Source organism: Ambystoma mexicanum, chromosome 6q, assembly GCF_040938575.1.
Source record: "Ambystoma mexicanum isolate Mex_15411 chromosome 6q, UKY_AmexF1_1, whole genome shotgun sequence".
In the NCBI taxonomy this organism is placed as follows: Eukaryota; Metazoa; Chordata; class Amphibia; order Caudata; family Ambystomatidae; genus Ambystoma; species Ambystoma mexicanum.
This window is the reverse complement of record NC_090937.1, coordinates 1,587,906,342-1,587,925,985: the sequence shown is the minus strand read 5'-3', so window position 1 is coordinate 1,587,925,985 and position 19,644 is coordinate 1,587,906,342. Positions and strand designations below refer to the sequence as shown.

Genomic DNA, 19,644 nt, shown 5'->3' with positions numbered 1-19,644 from the left:
TGAACATTAGTAATAACGTCCTTCCTTGCCACTATAGTTAGCGCCATTTCCCTTCTTCAGAACTAGCGCCCTTGCATCGATGCAGGATGGAGAGCTAACAACATAAATTCCCAAGGTAATGAGAAAAGCTGAAGAATGACATTAGTGTTTTGGATTAGTTTAACTTCATTGAAGCGCTAGTCAAAATTCTTATAATTCTCTTGTGTTTGTTCTAGGAACCTTTTATGGTATGTTGAAGGGAGGTCTGGAAGCACACTAATTGAGAAAAGCTGTGTTATGTAGTTCCATCGTGAGTGTCCCCGCAGAGTCCAGGTAAGCGTTACAGAACGCGAAGCCGGCTGAAAAATACTCTGCCTGGACATCATGGGAACTCCTGAGGTTGATCAGTTGGTCCAATTGTTGGGGGAATTGAGAGCGGAAGTGCATGCAGCACGTTCCGAAACTAATGCTCTGAGGAAAGAATTAGTGGTAAACAGGGATAGAACTGAGGAATTGGCCCGCCAAGTATTACAGTCACAAACTGGTCAGGTTCCGTTGCCTTCTGGGAACCCCCAAGTTTCAGCCCCAATTGCACCATCAGTACCTGTCCAAGTAATCGTGCCAGGAAATATTCCCTTGGCCCCCCCAGAGCGCTTTTTTGGGGATCCAAAAAGGTTCGCAGTGTTTCTAAATCAGTGCAGGCTACATTTCTTATGCAGGCCGAGAACGTTTCCCACAGACCAATCTAAAGTGGCCTTTGTGTTGTCTTACCTTGGGGGGTACGCGGCTGACTGGGCAGTTCCTCTTGTCAATAGAGATGATCCGGTGTTGAGAAATTTTCAAGACTTCCAACGTGAACTGGAAAAGCTTTTTGCTCGCCACACCCAAGGTCAAGCATTAGATAATGAATTGTTGTCACTTCGACAGGGTAACCAAGATTTGCTAGCATATGTAGCCACCTTCAATAGACTAGTTGCAGAAACCAATTGGCCTTCAGAGAAAAGAACCACCTTGTTTTACCGTGGGTTGCGGAGTGAACTGAAGGATGTCCTAGCACAAGTGGTGAACCCACCAGAAGGAATTGCCGAATTCATAGACTTAACCATCCAGTTGGATCACCGACTTCAAGATCGAAGAATGGATCGAGGTCGCCCAGAGTCGGGCATATTTTGTTCGCCCCAAGGAAACCTCTGGAAGGGTGTTGTCAGAAAACCATGCCAAACCTATGCAACTGGGTGTCATTTGTGGTCCTATCTCCCAAGCTGAAAGGGAAAAGAGGCGGCAGCAACAGCTCTGTTTGTACTGCGGAAAAGCTGGTCATTTCCTGAAGGACTGTCCTGTGAAACCTTCACGAAAACCCCTTGGCGGTGTTAGTCATGAGAAGAAGGAGCAAACTCCGGAAAACTTAAGTGCCCGACAAGCATAGAGGTCAGCTTTTCGAGCGTGAAGAAGCTTTCGGCGACCTCACACTTTGTGATTCCAGTCATCCTATTCAGTCGGGATTGTCCTACAAAAAAATTCACGCTAAAAGCTTACATTGATTGTGGGGCCATCGCCAACTATATGTATTTAAACCTGGCAAGCAGATTGGGCATTCCGTTAACTGATAAGTTGGAAGCAGAAAATGTTTCTGGAGTGGATGGTACTCCCCTTGTGTCAGGTCCAGTTACACAACGCACTAACGATATCATAATGCTCTGCCAGGGGGAACACAAGGAGGAGATTTCCTTTGACCTTATTCAGGCGCCACAATTCCAGATCATCCTAGGAATTCCCTGGCTAGAAAGACAATCCTGTCATTGATTGGCGTGCAAGGACTGTGGTGTTTAGTTCAGAGTGTCAAGAAACTTGTGATGAGACAGAACATGTTAAGGAAAAGGAACTACCGCCGAACACTCCAGAAATCACATTGGGTCTCATCGGTTTGTTGCCCTATGAATATCAACGATTCCAGGATGTTTTTCAGGAGGAGAAGCAAGCTGAAGTCCTGCCCCCTCATAGACCTTATGATTGCCAAATAGATCTGGTTCCAGGAGCCCAACTCCCGTGTCATCGAATCTATGCATTAACTGAAAAGGAAAACCTCCATTTGAGAACGTATCTGGACCAGTATTTAGCCAATGGATTTATTCGACCATCCAAGTCCCCAGCAGCATCGCCTTTGTTCTTCGTGCCCAAAAAGGAAGGGGACCTGAGAACCTGCATCGATTACAGGGCCCTAAATCAAATCACTATAAAGAACCGATACCCCTTGCCTCTAATTTCCATGTTGCTGGACCAGGTGAAAGGAGCCAGGATCTTCACCAAACTTGACCTTCGTGGGGCATATCATCTCGTTCGCATTAAACCTGGAGATGAATGGAAGACTGCCTTTCGCACACGTTATGGGCTATTCGAATATCAGGTTATGCCTTTTGGATTATGTAATGCTCCAGCAGCGTTTCAGTCATTCATGAATGACATTTTTCGGGAGCTTCTGGATATCTGTGTTGTGATATATGTTGATGACATCCTGATTTTTTCTGCCGACCCCCGGGAACATGTCAAACATGTAACTTCAGTTCTTCAAATCCTCAAGGAAAACTTCTTGTATGTAAAATTGGAGAAATGTCACTTTCATGTTTCAGAGGTAGAATTTTTGGGATTCATATTGTCATCGGAAGGGGTGAAAATGGACAACAGAAAGGTTGACGCAATTCTATCCTGGCCAGCTCCAACATCAGTTAAAGGAGTCCAAAGTTTTTTGGGGTTCGCTAACTTTTACCGACGATTTGTGTCTGATTTTTCTCAGCTGGTTCATCCTATCACGTCGGTGCTGCGAAAGAATGAGACCTTTGCTTGGACAAATGAGGCTGGTGAGGCCTTCCAGAAACTGAAAGAGAAATTCACTGCAGCCCCGGTCCTTCGACATCCTAAGTTGGATCTTCCCTTTGTGGTAGAGACCGATGCATCCAACGTCACCATGGGCGCAGTCTTGTCGCAGCGCGATCCTATCTCGCACGAATTACATCCTGTGGCCTTTTGGTCAAAAATGTTCTCAGCAGCGGAATTGAATTATACAGTCACCGATAAGGAATTGTTGGCGATAAAGTGTGCACTGAAGGAATGGAGACATTATCTGCTGGGGGCTAGACACACCGTTACCATTTTCACAGATCATCGGAATCTGCAGTACTTGAGTTCGGCAAAGGCACAATCTCTGCGATAGTTGAGATGGGCTCTTTTCTTTGCGGAGTACGATTTTGTTATCGCATTTCGGCCTGGCATCCGTAATGGAAAGGCCGACGCTCTGTCCCGAATTGGTAAAGGAGAAGACGCTTACAGTGCCACAACTCCGGTGGAGATAATTCCAGTTGAAAAGGTGCTTGGAGTCATGGATGTTAGATTCTTTATTTGAAGAATTGAGGGTTGAAATCAAAGCCAATATCAGTGCAGCAGAGTTGCAAAAATGGGCATCTGAGAAGGAACATTGTTATGTGCAGGAAGAATTGCCCTTTTATAAGGGGCGACTTTTCTTGCCAACTCAAAAGCTACGAGAGCAAGTGATTGCAGACTACCACAGTGCACTAATGGAAGGACATCCGGGAGTCACTAAAACCTTAGAAAGAGTCAAGAGATCGTATTGGTGGCCAACTTGGCGTAAGGATGTAATTCAATTCATCAAGACCTGTGGAGTTTGTGCTCAAAATAAATCGCAGAAAAAGAAACCTGCTGGTCTTCTCAAACCATTGGAGATTCCGCCTCTTCCTTGGCACACACTCTCCCTAGATTTTATTACAGACTTACCCAATAGTGAAGGATTTGACACCATCCTGGTGGTGGTGGATCTATTTTCCAAAATGGGACACTTTGTGGCATTGAAGGGATTGCCTACTGCGTCGGTCCTAGCCAGTGTATTTTTGGAAAACATCGTAAGGCTGCATGGCTTTCCTTCCATTGTGGTGTCTGATCGGGGAAGCCAATTTGTCTCTGAATTCTGGAAAAGATGTTGCAAGATGGTTCAGATGGAGATACGTTTGTCCACAAGTTATCACCCACAAACTGATGGACAAACAGAACGCACAAACCAAACGTTGGAACAGTACCTCAGGTGCATGCTTCACCAAACTGACGACCCTTGGCAAAAAATATTGTGGATTGCAGAATATGCCTACAATAATTCCGTACACTCCTCGACTGGATTAAGCCCATTCTTCACTGTATATGGTAGACATCCACGAACCTCGGTTCATGATCCACCTGAATCTCTGGAAATGCCAGCTATAAAGACTCTGCATGACAATATAGTAACCGCTGTTCACCTAGCCAGAAAACAGTTGTACTTGGCGAAGACTGCTCAGAAGAAGTTCGCTGATCAAAAGCGAAGAGACTCCCCAGAATACAAGGTGGGAGACTCGGTGTGGTTGGCTACAAGGAATCTGAGGTTGAAGGGATCCAGGAAATTTCTTCCTAGATTTTTGGGTCCTTTTACCATTGAGAAGGTCATCAACCCGGTGGCTATGAAATTGACACACCCTAAACACATGAAAATTCATTCGGTATTCCATGTGTCCTTATTGAAAGCTGTAAATCCAAATACTCGAATTCAGGGTCCACAGGGCTCCTGTAATTGTGGAAGGTGACCAACCAGAGTACGAGGTTAAGGCTATCTTGGACTCTAAGATGGTTCGCAGAAAATTGTATTACCTGGTGGACTGGAAGGGTTATGGTCCGCAGGATAGAACCTGGGAACCCCTTGAAGACATTCACGCTCCCCGATTAATTAAATCCTTCCATTTGAATAATCCTAGCAAACCAAAGGGAGAAGGTTTCACCTTAGGAGGGGCCTTGGGGGGGAATACTGTCATGATCACGGCAAAGGTTCCTAAAATTGCTTCCAAAAAGAATTGGTCTTCGATCTACCATTCGTGGATGTTAGGAAAAGGCAACTCAGGGAAGTGTTAGGCATGGGTAGTACATCTTGACACTCAACAGGGCTGCCTGGTTTATGTTGGTAGCGTGCGCAGTGTAGGTCTAGTTGTTTTCTCTCTCCTCCTATTTAAGCCCCTCCCCTCGAGCATTCCCTGCTTCGCGTTCGGAAAGAATCCAGTCAACGCTTACCGCTGTCCAGCTTTAGGTCCTGTCACGTTCAGCGCCACTAGTCACCCTTCCCTTTCTGTCATTTTGGTTCCCTCTGCTCCCGTTATTTGTTTCCCCGGAGTTCCCTGTAATTCCTACAATTCCAGTCACAGAATTTTCCACAGCAGGGTATTGGAACTCTAGTTACGGAATTCTTCCCTGTCACTCAGTTAGCCCCGTCACTTTCCAGACACAGAGCAGCTTCCATGGTTCAAGGTTTTCAGTCAGGGTATTTCGCAAGTATCTTTTATTTTCCCTGAAGTGTCATGGTTTTCCATGGTATTGTGAAGTTCTGTGTTACGTTGTAATATTTATCTAAACACATGTTGCGCGCAATGTAATGGAGCCGGTTTTACGCTTCATTAGTTATTGAGCTTTCTTAGCTTTTGATTTTAGTTGGTATGTGTTCTTCACACATTGTTTGCAACAAGCTTTTGATGACGCATTTTTGCTATTTTCAAAGGCTTGCACGCTCAGTGGTTGTGAGCGTTTTCCTGAGGTAAATTCGTTTTCCTGTGGTGGTTCCACGAAAGCGTGTGTGTAGAAATGTTCCTCACATCCATGGTACTCCCAACTCAGCAATCTTTCCCAGCCCTATTCACCTGTGGGGGTCCCTTGGATTGACCACTAGTTTCAGCTACTTCATTTTAGGCACAGTCGTCTAGGGTTCACACTCTATCAATCCGTGTGAACATCTGTTCGAAGTACCTTCCCAGTTCATTTGAACATTAGTAATAACGTCCTTCCTTGCCACTATAGTTAGCGCCATTTCCCTTCTTCAGAACTAGCGCCCTTGCACCGATGCAGGATGGAGAGCTAACAACATAAATTCCCAAGGTAATGAGAAAAGCTGAAGAATGACATTAGTGTTTTGGATTAGTTTAACTTCATTGAAGCGCTAGTCAAAATTCTTATAATTCTCTTGTGTTTGTTCTAGGAACCTTTTATGGTATGTTGAAGGGAGGTTTGGAAGCACACTAATTGAGAAAAGCTGTGTTACGTAGTGTCCCCGCAGAGTCCAGGTAAGCGTTACAATTACCCCAACTCCAGCAGGCGGAAAAACCATGTCAGGTTGACAGGGGAGCAATGTAAGCACAGGAATAAAGAGGTAAGTGCAGTGCTGGCACAGACATGGGGGAGGGGGATCTATATCTCACTGACACTGCTTGAGTGTCTAACATGTGGTATAAACACATGACCAAAGTAGGTAAGGAAATCACTGGGGAGAGTTGCTATGTCTGCTCACTAATCCCCTATGCCAAGAGTGCCTCCATAACATTTATAGCAACTGAAATACTATCAGCAAGAGCACAATACCTCATGTATATATCCATGTTCAAAATCGAGGACGATTCCAAGGGAAAACAGCAACACTGAGATGAATGTCTTAAACAAGACAGTTTCATAAAGACTCTTGACATGATGAACAATTACGGGCAGTTAGACCAAGCTATACAATACATAACTGATGGCATGCAGAAAGGACAGACAAAAACAAAAACATTGAAGAAATTATCCTGCCCATGGAGAGGTGGTCAAGGAAATACAAGGAGAACCAATATGTTGGGAAACACTGCAGATCCTTGTGTATGATCAAGTATACACAGAATAGGGATGGGAGGACAGAGTAGTGTGAAGCAAAACACACACACTAGTACAATCCCCATCTAACACAGTGCAAGGAGAAAAATAAAAGTGCCTCAGCACAGTAGCAGGGCTACACCGGGCAAACCATCTTTTCCTTCGTCCAGCGATCGACTCTGCATTCCAAGCCAAAAGCTTCGCCTTTTAGGCAAGTTTCTTCCATTAATTCGCAGCCTAGCTGTCACTCACACAGCAGGGTAGCTCTCCTCCATGGACAGCCAGCTGGCCAATCACCTTTGGGTGCATTCCTGTAACCAAGGAGATTAAGCACAGGGACTTTTGGGCACCTCCCTCAGTTCCTGCCCCTGCTAGACATGCTGGAGCCAGAGGCGGGCTTCACCAGTGAATCCCGCCAAAGACAAAATGACCGAAGGGACCAAACCTGGTTTGGCGCACAGAGTAAATCTCAAGCAGGACCTATCCAACAAGAAATGGCGAAAAAACACCAGGGCCATTTTGACAAAATGGGCACCCATGGGATTCTTACTGCAGCGGCAATCGCGGCTCGCTGTAAAAACAAACACAATGGTAGAAAAAAGTAAACCACTACCACCAGCCATTAATTGTAGAAAGGGCAACATAAACTTTTTACATAATCAGACAAAGGGGATACTAAGTAACCCCTCCGCCACCCTACTGTAAAATGGTGTGTGCTGTGTCTAGAAAGTTACAAAGTGTAAGTAAAGCCAATTTCACTTCACTGCTCTTGGAAACAGTAGTTTATCCAAGAGACGGTATTTAAACCTTTGGGAAATCTGAAGGTGCTGTGTGACACGATGCAAATATGATGCTTATGCAGTTTGTCAGACTCCAAAGTTAACAAAAATACTGTTCAGTTCAGCAAAAGAGCTGGGGGTCAAAAAGGTGGGAGGAATTTAGCACTAAACAGAACATTCTCCCTAACACGCATGCACATACACAAACAGGGCCCACACAAATACATCACAGCACAGATCAATCGCATGTCTCTTTACGTGCCTCTCACCATACACTGTAAAATTTGGGTCTGCAAAAAAGAATATATGTTTGTTGCGAGTTGGTTCAACAGGTTAAGTGCGTACCTTAAGACATCTCTGCACACCTTGCAGTCCCGTTTTAATTCACAGAAGGGCAGCTGAACACTTCAACCTTATTGCAGCTCTTAGAAAATGGTGCAGTGACATCTTCAAAGTGTGCCAACTGAGCTGTGCTCTGGGAATGGTGTGCAGCATCTACATTCACAATCCAAGGGGTCTTGAAGATACAGCATCACTAAAACCGGTCATAAAATATGCCCCTCCCCTCCTCTGTACCAGTGTCTCTCTGCTTCAGCGTTCTAAACAAAAAAAGATGCTCCATCCACAAATAGCAAATGTGTGCATCCTTAAAATGACCTGGGTCGAATCTAATCGGAGACTTATCCCGGTTTTTATATGGCAAGCGCAATTCATTCTGGTACTTTCAGTCTTTCAAGCAGCATAGCGCATGTTCCAGGTTGAGAGGGTTTCATCATAAAAGCATAGTCTATCTTGATTCACACTGCAGTCGCATAGTCCTACCAATGGTCATAATTTTAGCTGCCAAAATCAGATTCAACTGAGGTGATTTTAGACATCCTAAGCCATAAAATATACACTTAACATGCCCTGTGTTACTTGCACCCAGCTCCCACAACAGTGCTCCTAACATCCCAGTAGTCCCTTGTAGGTCCCTAACACCACAAACCTATACAGGCTCATGCACCCCATGTCTCCCGTTCAAGGCCATCAAAGGGTCCAAAGAGGGAGTGGCAAGATGAGAGTTGCCCTCAGGCCATAAACACACCCTTCGACCATAAACCAACACACACAGCTCCAATGCTCCTACAATCTGCAACATGTTTGCAAGGCTGCGCACTGCTATCCGCAACGCACACACTCTGCAAGAGATACCCACCTGTGCAACTTAAAACAATCATGTGTGAAGAACAAGGCTCACCTACTTACTCCACCACATACACGACAAAATGGTCAGTTTACCCAGTTTCAAAACCTTGTCATTTGCACTGCTAAGAGTCGCCATCGAAATGAGTGGCCAATCAACTGCGTTAACCCCTAGATGACTTCACTAGTGTTTACAAAAGAAGCAGGAACAAAAGTAGGACAGCCCTAAATGTTGGTGTCCTGGATGGTATGTCAAACACTAACCTTTTCATTTTTCATACTAAATACACTAACCATTTTGGAAGATGCCAGTGTGCATGTTTTATAAATAATGCTTAGTCTAAAAATCATTCTGTGATTGATGAGCGCCTTTGAGCGATGCTTGCAATAGCGTGGATTTCGAGGTTAACCTCTCAGACCTGGCCATATATTATTCTTGCAGCGGGTCATGAGAGAAATTACCCTACCGTTGCATGCAATGAGACAATAAAAGAATATGTGTGTGCCTACAACTGGAAAAAACAGTTATCCGCGATCTTTTTAAGGGGGCACACGGGAAAACACTGAAACACAGATTCTGAAAAACACCCCCAGAAGTAATAAAAAAAAAAATAAACCACTAGAACAGGAACCCCCAGTTATACTACTCTGAGCACCCTACCAGAAAAGGGGATAGGTCTTTGGGGGAGCGCCCAGGTGATGACGCCATGTGGCATCAAAACGGTGAAACAGGCCTTTTTACCAGAGAATCATGATTGTCCTGTATGGTCCCTGTCAGTTTTGTAACAAACAACAGTTCTAACTTGCTGTTGGCTGAGTCCTCTGTTTATTCTGGGGAAAGGATTGTTGAGCCCTTGGGAGTTGGACGGATAAAGCTCCTAGCCATTCCCAGATCTCTGGCATACCAGGTTTTCTCACCAGCAAGAGACACAAAAATGACTCCCATAGCCAGTAAAAGAAGGGGTGAGTTGGGGGACGGAGGGGGGTGAAAGGTTCCCACTCACCCAGAAACAGACAAAATAAACAAGTCCAGCAAAAAGTGCTGTGGGTCTCACAGGTGAATGAGATTTTGCATAAATATGGAAAATCTACCTAACAGAAGGTGCTGGGTACCTGTACGCATTTACCCATAAATGCGCTCAGTATACGTTCAACTAGGCTTTCAATGGAATACAGATAGGTTTTCTCAAATTTTAAAGAAAGATCTAGATTCAGTTCAGTTTCCAGTACATACATCTGCTCCTAGCTACCCCTCCTTGGAAGCTTGCAATCTAATAGGCAGTGCCTTTCAACATTGGTATGGTCTCAATGTGCTGTAGGTTTAACGCCCTTAGAGACTGAAGTCCAAGTATGGGAAATTTGTCAGTAAGTCATAGAAGGCGTGTGTGCATTTTGGCCAATATAAAGGTAGGTAGGGGTGGCCAAGTCTCTACTAGTCACCCATGGTGAGCAGGCATGTAGGTGGGTTCAGAGCTGCAGTCTAACGGAAGAGGTGTTGTGCAATGTATGTGTAGCAGGAGAGATATTATATCTGCAGCCATGCCGAATTGATATCGTGAGGGATAGCTGCATCCTGATGACAGAGGTGTTGTGCAATTTATGAGTAGCAGCCGATGAAGACGCACTTATTCTTGCTGAAAGGGGTCACAAGGCTTCTAAAGACAAATAACAGTTGTGCCTGCCGCATGTGCGATACCTGGGCAATGAGATTTCTGCGGCGGAAAGACATTTGTCCCAGGATCGGATTGTAGTGGAGCAGGTGTATGCCTCTCCTCTTGTCCCCACCCCCTCACCACTGTCCTATTGAAGTAGCAGACGAAGCGCCAAGATTGGGAACCCATGCATGAATCCAAGCAACATTCCAATACCGCGTTGAGTGTATGAAGGATGATATGCACTCATGCAGCCCTTCAGATTATACCCTCACGTAGAAGCAGAAGAAGAATGCTACCAGGAAGGAGGCCCACTACCAAGATGCCAGAATGTGGTTATGTGTAATATGGATGAACTCTATGTAAAGTCTGATGACGACAGAATGTCAAAAAGAAGATGCATGAACCTATGCCGAAACAATATGAAACTGACAATGTAACGAAGCACTAAGAGAAACATGTACCTAAAAACGAAGTCATTGTGAATATTACATGAAAAAATATGCTGACCAATAACTGTAAATACACTAATGCAAGGTAGAAAAGGTAAATGGAAGCTTGCTAAAAAGAGGTATATATACACAACGTTTAGGATGGCCATTGGAAGAAAATGGAAGACGGCCTGTGTTAAGAATCAACCCTGTTACCTCAAAAGACGAGGACTAGGATTGCAAATTGAAGAGCTGAATAAGAAGCTGTTTGTGTGTGAAGAATAAGGGAGTACCTTGGTCTGGTGTTAAGGATGCTATTTCGAGAGATGGGTGCAAGGCACAAAGTCAAATAAACGGACCATGTGCATAAGACATATTTCGGCTAAGATTAGGAGAGACAACGACAGTTGCAAGTGGCAAGTGTTGAACAAACACGAGGGCAAAGGCAAATGTGAGGTGGAGTGAGCAAGTCTCTAAAGGCCAGAAAGGGTAATGGCACCCTGTTTAATAAAATCAAATAGTCCTAAATAAGAGACTGAAATTGACAATATCCTGGTCTCCTAAAACGTGACTCAGATGCCAAAAACAAGAGCTATTCATTAAAAACCCTGATGGATGAGAGAGTGGTCTGCTCATACTCGCTCAAATGTTCCAGAACAGTGAGCAGACTATGAGGTCAACTACAAACAGAAGGCCTTGGCCAATGATCAGGTTGACGTTAGGCAAAACCACTAATGTTCCACAACCACCGATTCCACCAGTGACGCTGCTGATCGCTTGTCGATGTCAGACTCTTCCAGTGTTGCTGGAACTAATGGCCAGTATCAGAAGGCAAGGGCGTGGCCCTTGATCAAGCAATATGCTCACGTGCTGTACATGATCCGCACGCAGCTTCTGAATCTCTTCCGCACCGCAAGGCCCATGCGGGAGCTATTGCTAAGGCTCCTTCCTCAGGCTGTCGACGTTCCGGAAGAATTCAGAATTCACTGCTGGTGCATCTTCTTCAGTGTCTTACCCCTCAGGACCTCCCAACGCAACTCCCAAAAGGTATGCTTTGCAATCCTGTGGAAAAGCACCTGAGAAAAACTCTGAACAAAGTGGCACTTTGCCAAGTCACTCTTTTCCCTGGATTTTCTCAAGAATAAGGAATCCCCGTGCGGTGGCGGTGCACTGGCAAAGAGTAGTAGCCACTACTGTTGATTCACCCGTTATCTGTTATGGTCCCTGCTGGTATCATCTAATGGTCATTCTTTTGATAACAATGACCCTCATATGGACGTGGCTCTGGTACCTGGGATACTTCTAGTTTGGATGTTCATTGAGAACGTTCAATAAAACTGTGCACCACTATTTGTTTTGCTTGGTACACGATTTTAACCTTGATGTGTACTTTGCTGCATCTTCTTTGTTTTTGTTGTTTGTGTTTGTTTTATTACTTGTATTGCGCTCCAGACCCTTAGGTCTCAGGGCGCACAGCAAAAGATAACTCACAGCTTGGTTACACATCGTCAATTCACATACATCATAGTTTCACAACAAAGCATCTTATTACACAGCGAAACATCTTATTACAATAACAGAGCATCTTATTACAACTACATCAAACAATTTAAAAACACAACATTCAGATACAATACATAATTATACATGGAGGGAAGTGTAGGGTGGGTCAGTCATAGGAAGGTCAGGGTGAGGGCAGCTCGGTTGTCAGCATCTTTGAGCCCGGTTACAAAGTTTTGACAGAATATCTGGTAAGATTGATCCAAGCGCAGGAGAGGAGGTAATGAATTCCATAGTAAAGCCGCTTTAACCTGAAAGCTACGTCTCTAGAAAGTTTGAATCTTGGTACTACTAGGCTAATGGTACTGGATGATCTGGTTTGTCTGAAAGGAATTAATTTGATGAGTCTCTCTGAGAGATAACAAAGTGCAGTGTTGTTTAGGCATTTGTAAGTGAGTGAAGCCATTTTTAACTGAATTTTTTCATGAGCTGAAAGCCAATTGTTGGATTTTCTAATTTCGGAGATGTGGTCTCTCCTAGAAATACCAAATGCTGCTCTAAGAGCATTATTCTGGAGAAGTTGGATTCTCTTGATAGTTGCCTTATTGGCTCCAAAGTAAAGCGCATTGCAATAATCCAACTTCGACAGAATAAGTGCTCTGGCCAAGGTAAAGCAGCTATTATTAGATAGGAAAGGATTACCTGCTCCGATTAGTTTACAGATATATGCAGTGGCAGATGCCATCACGTTAAACTGCTTGTTGAAGGTATGGGTAGAATCCAGATAGATACCCAAAGTCTTCACCTCGTTGGTGGCAACGATAATGTTATGGTCAATGTTGAAACTGGAGAATTTTTTGAGAGTAGAGGGCGTGCCCATGATGATAATCTCTGTCTTATCATTCAGGCATAGTCCATGGGTGGCCATCCATGCCTGGATGAGATACACACTATTCACCAAGGCCAAATCCTTGTCATAATCCCCAGTAAGTGGTAAGAGAATCTGAGTATCATCTGCATAGTTAGTGTAGGCGATACCAAGATAGACCAGATCATCGAAAAGGTGCTTTGTGAAAATGTTGCATAACGTAGGAGACACAGGAACCCTGGGGTGCTCCACATGTGATAGGTATATGGTCAGCGGCTGCTGTAGGGGAGAAGACTCATGGTCCTATTGTTAAGAAAGGATTGGATCCACATTATAGCTTCTTTAGAGACATGAGCAGCCGAGTCCAGGTGTCTGCATAGGACTTTATTATCCACAAGGTCGAATGCAGCTGATAAGTCCAAAAGGAGGAGTAGAGCTGATTTACCTGTGTCCCTGCACTCATCAATTTGGGCCTTTAGGTCAATTAAGGCAGTTTCAGTTCCATGCTGAGGCCGAAAGCCAGATTGGCGAGTTCCTAGCAGGTGGTGGAGTTCCAAATTTTTTTGAATTTGGGAGTAGGCCATCTTGTCTATAATCTTCAGGAGAAAAGGGACAGTTGTAATTGGGCGGTAGTTAGTGGATATGGTGGGGTTGAGCGTCTGTTTTTTAAGCAAAGGTACCACCCAGGATTCTTTCAGGTTGCTTGGTATAGAACCTATGGAAAAAGAAGCATTAATAAGTTTGGAGATAAATGGAGCCAGGTCTCTTGCTGCATCCTTTATCAATTGGGCTGGGCATTGGTCTCCCTTGCAGTTAGATGGTTTGAGCGATAGGATAGTTTTTTCAGTCTCGATGATGGAGACTGGAGAAAATTTTAATCAGAGGGGGGCTTGTATTGTTGGCAGGTATAGAGGGGCTTTTGTGGGATAGATTAGTCACGAGTGATGCTTTTTTTTTTTTAGCAATTTTAGTTTGTAGCATCGAAACATTGTTGGTAAGCGCATGTTGAATATTGGAACACCAGGATTGATCTTTTACGCAGTTATCCATTTATTGGGATAGGGACTTCTAATTCTTTCAAGATTATGAATAACTCTTTAGTGCTGGAATTAGCTCGAGTTATTCTAGTGTTGTAAGTTCTGGTGCGCTCATTTTACTTGTGTTCTGCATCTTACCTGCCGAATAGAAATTTGTCTTCAAACAACAAACTTTTGTGCTGTTAATACGACCTGATTCTTGAACTCAGACATCTGAGGATTGGACCTAGTATAACAATGTCTGGGTATATTTCGGTTCTGGTAGTGATTGTCAGAAAATTGATATATTATTGCTTTAGAACGACTGTTGCCTTTCACACCACCTGTCATGAAAACAACGGTCCCTCTGCACATTCCTGTTTCCACAGTGAAAACACTTATATGCACCTCTCCTGGCAGTATGCCTGCATTTTTTATCTCACGTATTGCTGGGTCTGTGCCCATTTGCCATGACTTATCCTACAGGTTTCCTATTGGACCATCCGCCTTTCAGTGGCAGGGGGTGGGGGGGAGGGGTGTATGTTTGGATATTAAGTTGGTTACTCAGTCCCAAGGCCCAGGACCTTGCAGGCACACTCACTCCCACTTGGGCTTTACCAGCCCTCCGAATTTTCCCACCCCAGATCAAGTACGCACTAAGTAAGCAGCACGCCAACTTTCCACCCCAGAAACTGGTCTACTATGCTACACCAACCCAGGTTCTTGGTTTATGGGAACCAGCAAATGTCATTATCTATCCACCAATTCTAGTGTAGTGATCAATAATGTTACATTTGTCTTTTATCGTAATTTTTAATTTTCCCAATCCGGGTACGCTACATTTTCAGGAAGATATTTCAGCAGTGGGGACAACGCTTATCCCTGGTTGCATATTAAACTGTGGAGGGAGTTGTTACATGGGGTATATTCTGCCTGCAGTGCGACATATTCCTACTTTTCCAGTTCAGCCCTGCCTCAGGAGAAGTACCATTTGGGAAAACCTTGTTGCGGATGTGGGATATGTTATACTCGCCCTGGGTATTAAGATAAATGGAGATCGCCTGACCCAATTGTCACAGTTAGTGGAGGATATTGAAAATGCTATTACGTCCTCCTTGACAATTATCCTGAGAACAAGTAGTCATCCAAATCCTGATGCTTAAGAATCGTATGTCTCCAGGCATTATCCTTGCCTCATAGGGAGGCGCCTGCTCTATCGTGAAGAGTGCTGTACTTTCCTACCAAGTTACTCGAGCAACATTACTGACATCGTCAGCTACATACGTCCCACTAAGCCTCCTGCACACCAGTCTGGAGTCTTCCTGGACCTTTGGGTCTTGGGTTGAAGGCCTACTGGGCCCTCTCGATGGCTATATTGGTCAGATTTGACTTTACTCATAGCGCTGGTCTTAATTCTAAGTCTGTCCTGTCTGTCGATGGTTTGTAAGTGCTTATATTACGGCTTTGTAACGCCTGTTCTGTACTGTCATGCTACTGAAGAAATAATTTTTGATGTTTGTTCCCCTAGAGATGTATGAAATGAATCTAGAGTAAAGGCATCAGAGAGGACTGAGGGGGAAACATTGGAAATGAAAAATGTATGTACTTCCCCTTGCAGATTACTGAATTATTATAGTTAAAAGATACTGCAAACTGCCATGTTTAAACACAGCTTCTTACTTGTGCGAGGTAAGGTTTTAGGTTTTACTACGCACGTCTTTCGCTTCTGAAGGGTTTCGCTTTTGGCATATGTAAGCGTGTTTTAGGCTCCCTCTTTCTTAGGAAAAGCTGCATTAGTAGACAGAGGTCATGAGACTAAGTGTTCTTGCCTGCCTCAGAGCGTGTGTGAATCTTTGAGGAGAATATTCACCTTCACTATTACAATATGCTGTGCTACCTGATAACACTGTCTAACATGAAAGAAAGCAGCTGGTATCAAAGGCTTGTATAGTGGGGAGGTGTTCCCTGCTAGCAACATTGTTTCAGTACAATTCCTTGCCTTGTCTAGACCACCCATTCCATTGAAATGCATGTGTTTCTTTGGGTATTAGAGGACGGTGCTCGGAGAGAGAGGGCTCTCGCTTGTGTCGAAGTCTTGTGCTGTTGTTGGTTTGTTTTGTTCCGCTTTTGCTAATAAATTGTTCACCAATCTACCAGAGTCATCAGTGGTAATTCTTTCCACGACAGTGTCAATAGCTAAAACAAGACATTTCCCTCATAATCTGAATTACTTTGTTCTAGTAATGTAATATCTTAATGCTTGGTTAACAGTGGGTACCCGTGTGTAATTCAAAACATTGAGTGCTATGTCTGTTTCCTCAAACAATTTGATGCCTCCTTTGGTTTTCTGCCTACAAGCAAAGGGTATGCGCTAGCACATCCCTTTAAAACACTATCAAAGTCATGGCATTCTGTAGTATAGCTGTACCGTCACAACCATACAATCAAAAAAGAAACTCAATGTATTGGAAGCCACCTGATGGTTTCAGAGGATGAGCCATTTTTCCCAGACGAGAAATGACCCAAATGTTCCTTCCTTTGGCCAAGAGAGATGAACCAGTCTTAATTAATGGAGGAATGGCATCCATCAATGACAGGAAACAGCCATTTCCCCCAGTGAAGAGTGAAGGAAGGGTGTGAGCAGTGGAGTTCCTTGCCTTTGAAGACCCATGGTGGTGGCCTACAAAAGATCAGCCATGAACATCTTCAAATCAATTAACCCCATGAGAAGCAGATCCACGCGTGGGCATGTGTTTTTGTGTGCAACACCTTACCTTTGCGGTGCTGTTTCTGCTGGGTTGCATCATTATTTGTTTGGGATGCCCAACTAATTAATCTTTTATAACACGCTTAATGCCAGAGACCAGTCTCTAAGCGCTGGAACGGGATTCAAACCTGGGCTGCTCTGCGTTGTCTTGCTTCCTACACAAAAGTGTTGCGTCTGAGCTATCCGCCCAGCCCAGCAACTGCATATTTGACTATATTCCTACATTTGAGCTACATCATCTATGCCATGCTCGGTTTTGAAGTGCTCCACTCAGATTTGGTATGCTATACTCTGCGTTATGCTATGCTATGCCATGCTTTAAGCTGCAGAAATAGGTGTGATATATTCTTCTGCTGGGATAAATGTGTTCATTTCCCAAAACTAAATGCAGGTTAACGCCTTCGAGAAAGGGGGGAAGGGAATATGTTGGTTTCCTTTCATACTAGCTCGATAGGTCATGTTTTATTTTGTTGAGGTTTCATTGATATGTGATATGATATGGCATTTATAAAGCGCATATACACAAGTGTTTCAAGGCGCGCCGTGGCAAGGGGGGGCAGAGGGAAGACAGACAGCGATCATACTAGGCCAGGTGACATTGAGATTGTGCAAGTGCAGGAGAGGGGGGAAGAGGGGGAAAGTGCAGTACATAGGATAACAGTAGGGATACAGCAACAGTCCCCGGGTCCAAGGTTTGCCAGGAGGAAGTGCAAGTGTCCAACAGGCAGGGGGGGGACCTGGGCCCGAGATCAGAGGATAGCCAGGTAACCAGTGCAGTTTAAGATTCAGCTAGGAGATCAGCAGGGGAGAAGTGGAGAGAAAGCAGAAGCAAAGAGGAAGGTCTTAAGGTGCTTCCGGAACCGGAGATGGTTCTCATCAAGTTTCAGAGAGGCAGGGAGGCTGTTCCAGATCTACCACCAACTCGCTGCTTGGAGAAGTGACTAACCCTGAGGGAGTTGGAGGCAGATGAGCGAAGAGCTCGAGAAGGAAGATATTTAGGAAGAGAAAGTTTAAGGTATTGAGGTCCCATGCCCCAGAAGGCCATGTGGACAATGCAGAGGGTTTTGAACTTAATCCTCGCTGCCACTGGGAGCCAGTGAAGAGATTTCAGTCATTATAATGTTTTGCTCTGAATGTGTAATTTTTAAGTGCCTTTTAAGCTGCCATAAAACTTTCGGGAGCAAGAAGGGTAGACTAGGAAATCTAATCTGTTAATTAGATCATACACCCATGTTTTGACCTAACTTCTGCATGGCAGGAAACAGGAACTGCTTCCCAGAGTGAGAAGACTAGTCAAAGGCAGGATTATGTAAGTTAGCTCCCAAAAGCATCCAGCTTCAGCCTAGAAGGATTCCTGCCTCACACAACAACATAACTTTTAGCTTGAAGGCCCATGCAGGACTTGGGAACCACCAGGAAGTCCGGACTGGGGCCTCTGCTCCCAAGGAAGATGTGGTTGAAATCCCATCCTCAGTTAAATGTGCCCATATTTCCTTCCAATTTTCCCCATCTATACAACCTGGCCGCTCATGGGTCAGGCGAATTGTAAGCTTTGTTTTCTTGGACATGGTTTCTACATGCCTTGGCTCACCATGATACTCTGGAAGGCTCAGAAGTCTGACTGTGGCTCATAGACAGATTGTCTGTTCTTAAGCACTTTGAGCTCAAGCCTAGGGTTTTTGTAACCATTACATAAATAAATGAGGAAACCAAAAGAATGTGAGGTGTTCTTGCATACTTTTCAGACAGCTGGTGTAAAATTGGCAAATTCAGATTGGTCATACACCCCCAGCCAAATGGTGTTGGGTCCCTACAGAAATTGTTAGAAGGGCTTTGCTGTCTGGGTTTTCTTGGGCATGGCTTCAACAGTGAGAATTCCATACGTACCCTCCACCCCCCAGAGCAGCGAACACCTCTTCTCCAGCCGTTTCTCCTAACGGCACTGCGCCCCAAGGAATACAGTTGAGTCCACTGATAAATTCAGTCCAATTGTACATGTAGCTCTTCCACCTTTTTCTTCTCATGCCTTCCTGAGCACCTTATCCATCCCTCGACCTCACCCCAACCATCTACCCCAATATGCTTCTCCCTACCACTACTGAATTTTCCATCATACTCCTCCTTTGCCGCTCCGACTGGCTTCAAAGGCTTCCAAGCCATGAACTATGGCAGTAGGCACAATATATATTTTATTTATTGTGCATTTGTAAGGCGCTCATACATCAAGTAAATTGTGTTTCAAAGCGCCCACAGGGCAACAGGGAGGGAACGTGGGAATGAGAATCGATATAATAAAACGGTAGAGACAGACCTACTATGCCTTTTGAGCATTCAGAATGTGCAAGTGCAGAGAGAGAGAGAGAGAAGGGATGAGAGAGTGGGAGGGATGAGGATAAGTGCTAGGTGTACAAGTGGCAAGTGCTAGGGTGAGTGGTCAGCCACCAATAAATAGGTAAATGCAGGCATGTGGTGGCATAGGCCAGAGGGTGCTGATGCAAGTTCTAGGAGCAGGCAGAGGCTGGAGGTGATTGGAGATGGGAGGTCAGGGCCCAGGATGACACATAATGGCCCTGGTCACCAATCTCAGCAACTGAGGGGTTTAGCAGAGGAGGGAGGAAGGGAAGGAGAAGGTGAAGAGGAAGGTCTCGAGGAGCTTCCGGAATTTAAGGAGAACTGGCTCAAGATGAAGCTGTTCCATAGGACGGAGCCTGCTGAGGAAAAAGATCGTCCACCAGCTCGCTGGCTTAGGGAAGCACTTGACACATGGA

The 19,644-nt window shown here is 44.6% G+C and overlaps 1 protein-coding gene across 1 annotated transcript in view; it reads right to left on the bottom strand.

The window, feature by feature from the left end:
• Positions 1-19,644, bottom strand: part of SMYD5 (SMYD family member 5) — a 338,185-nt gene that overhangs the window by 24,008 nt on the left and 294,533 nt on the right. The gene's annotated exons all lie outside the window — the stretch shown is intronic.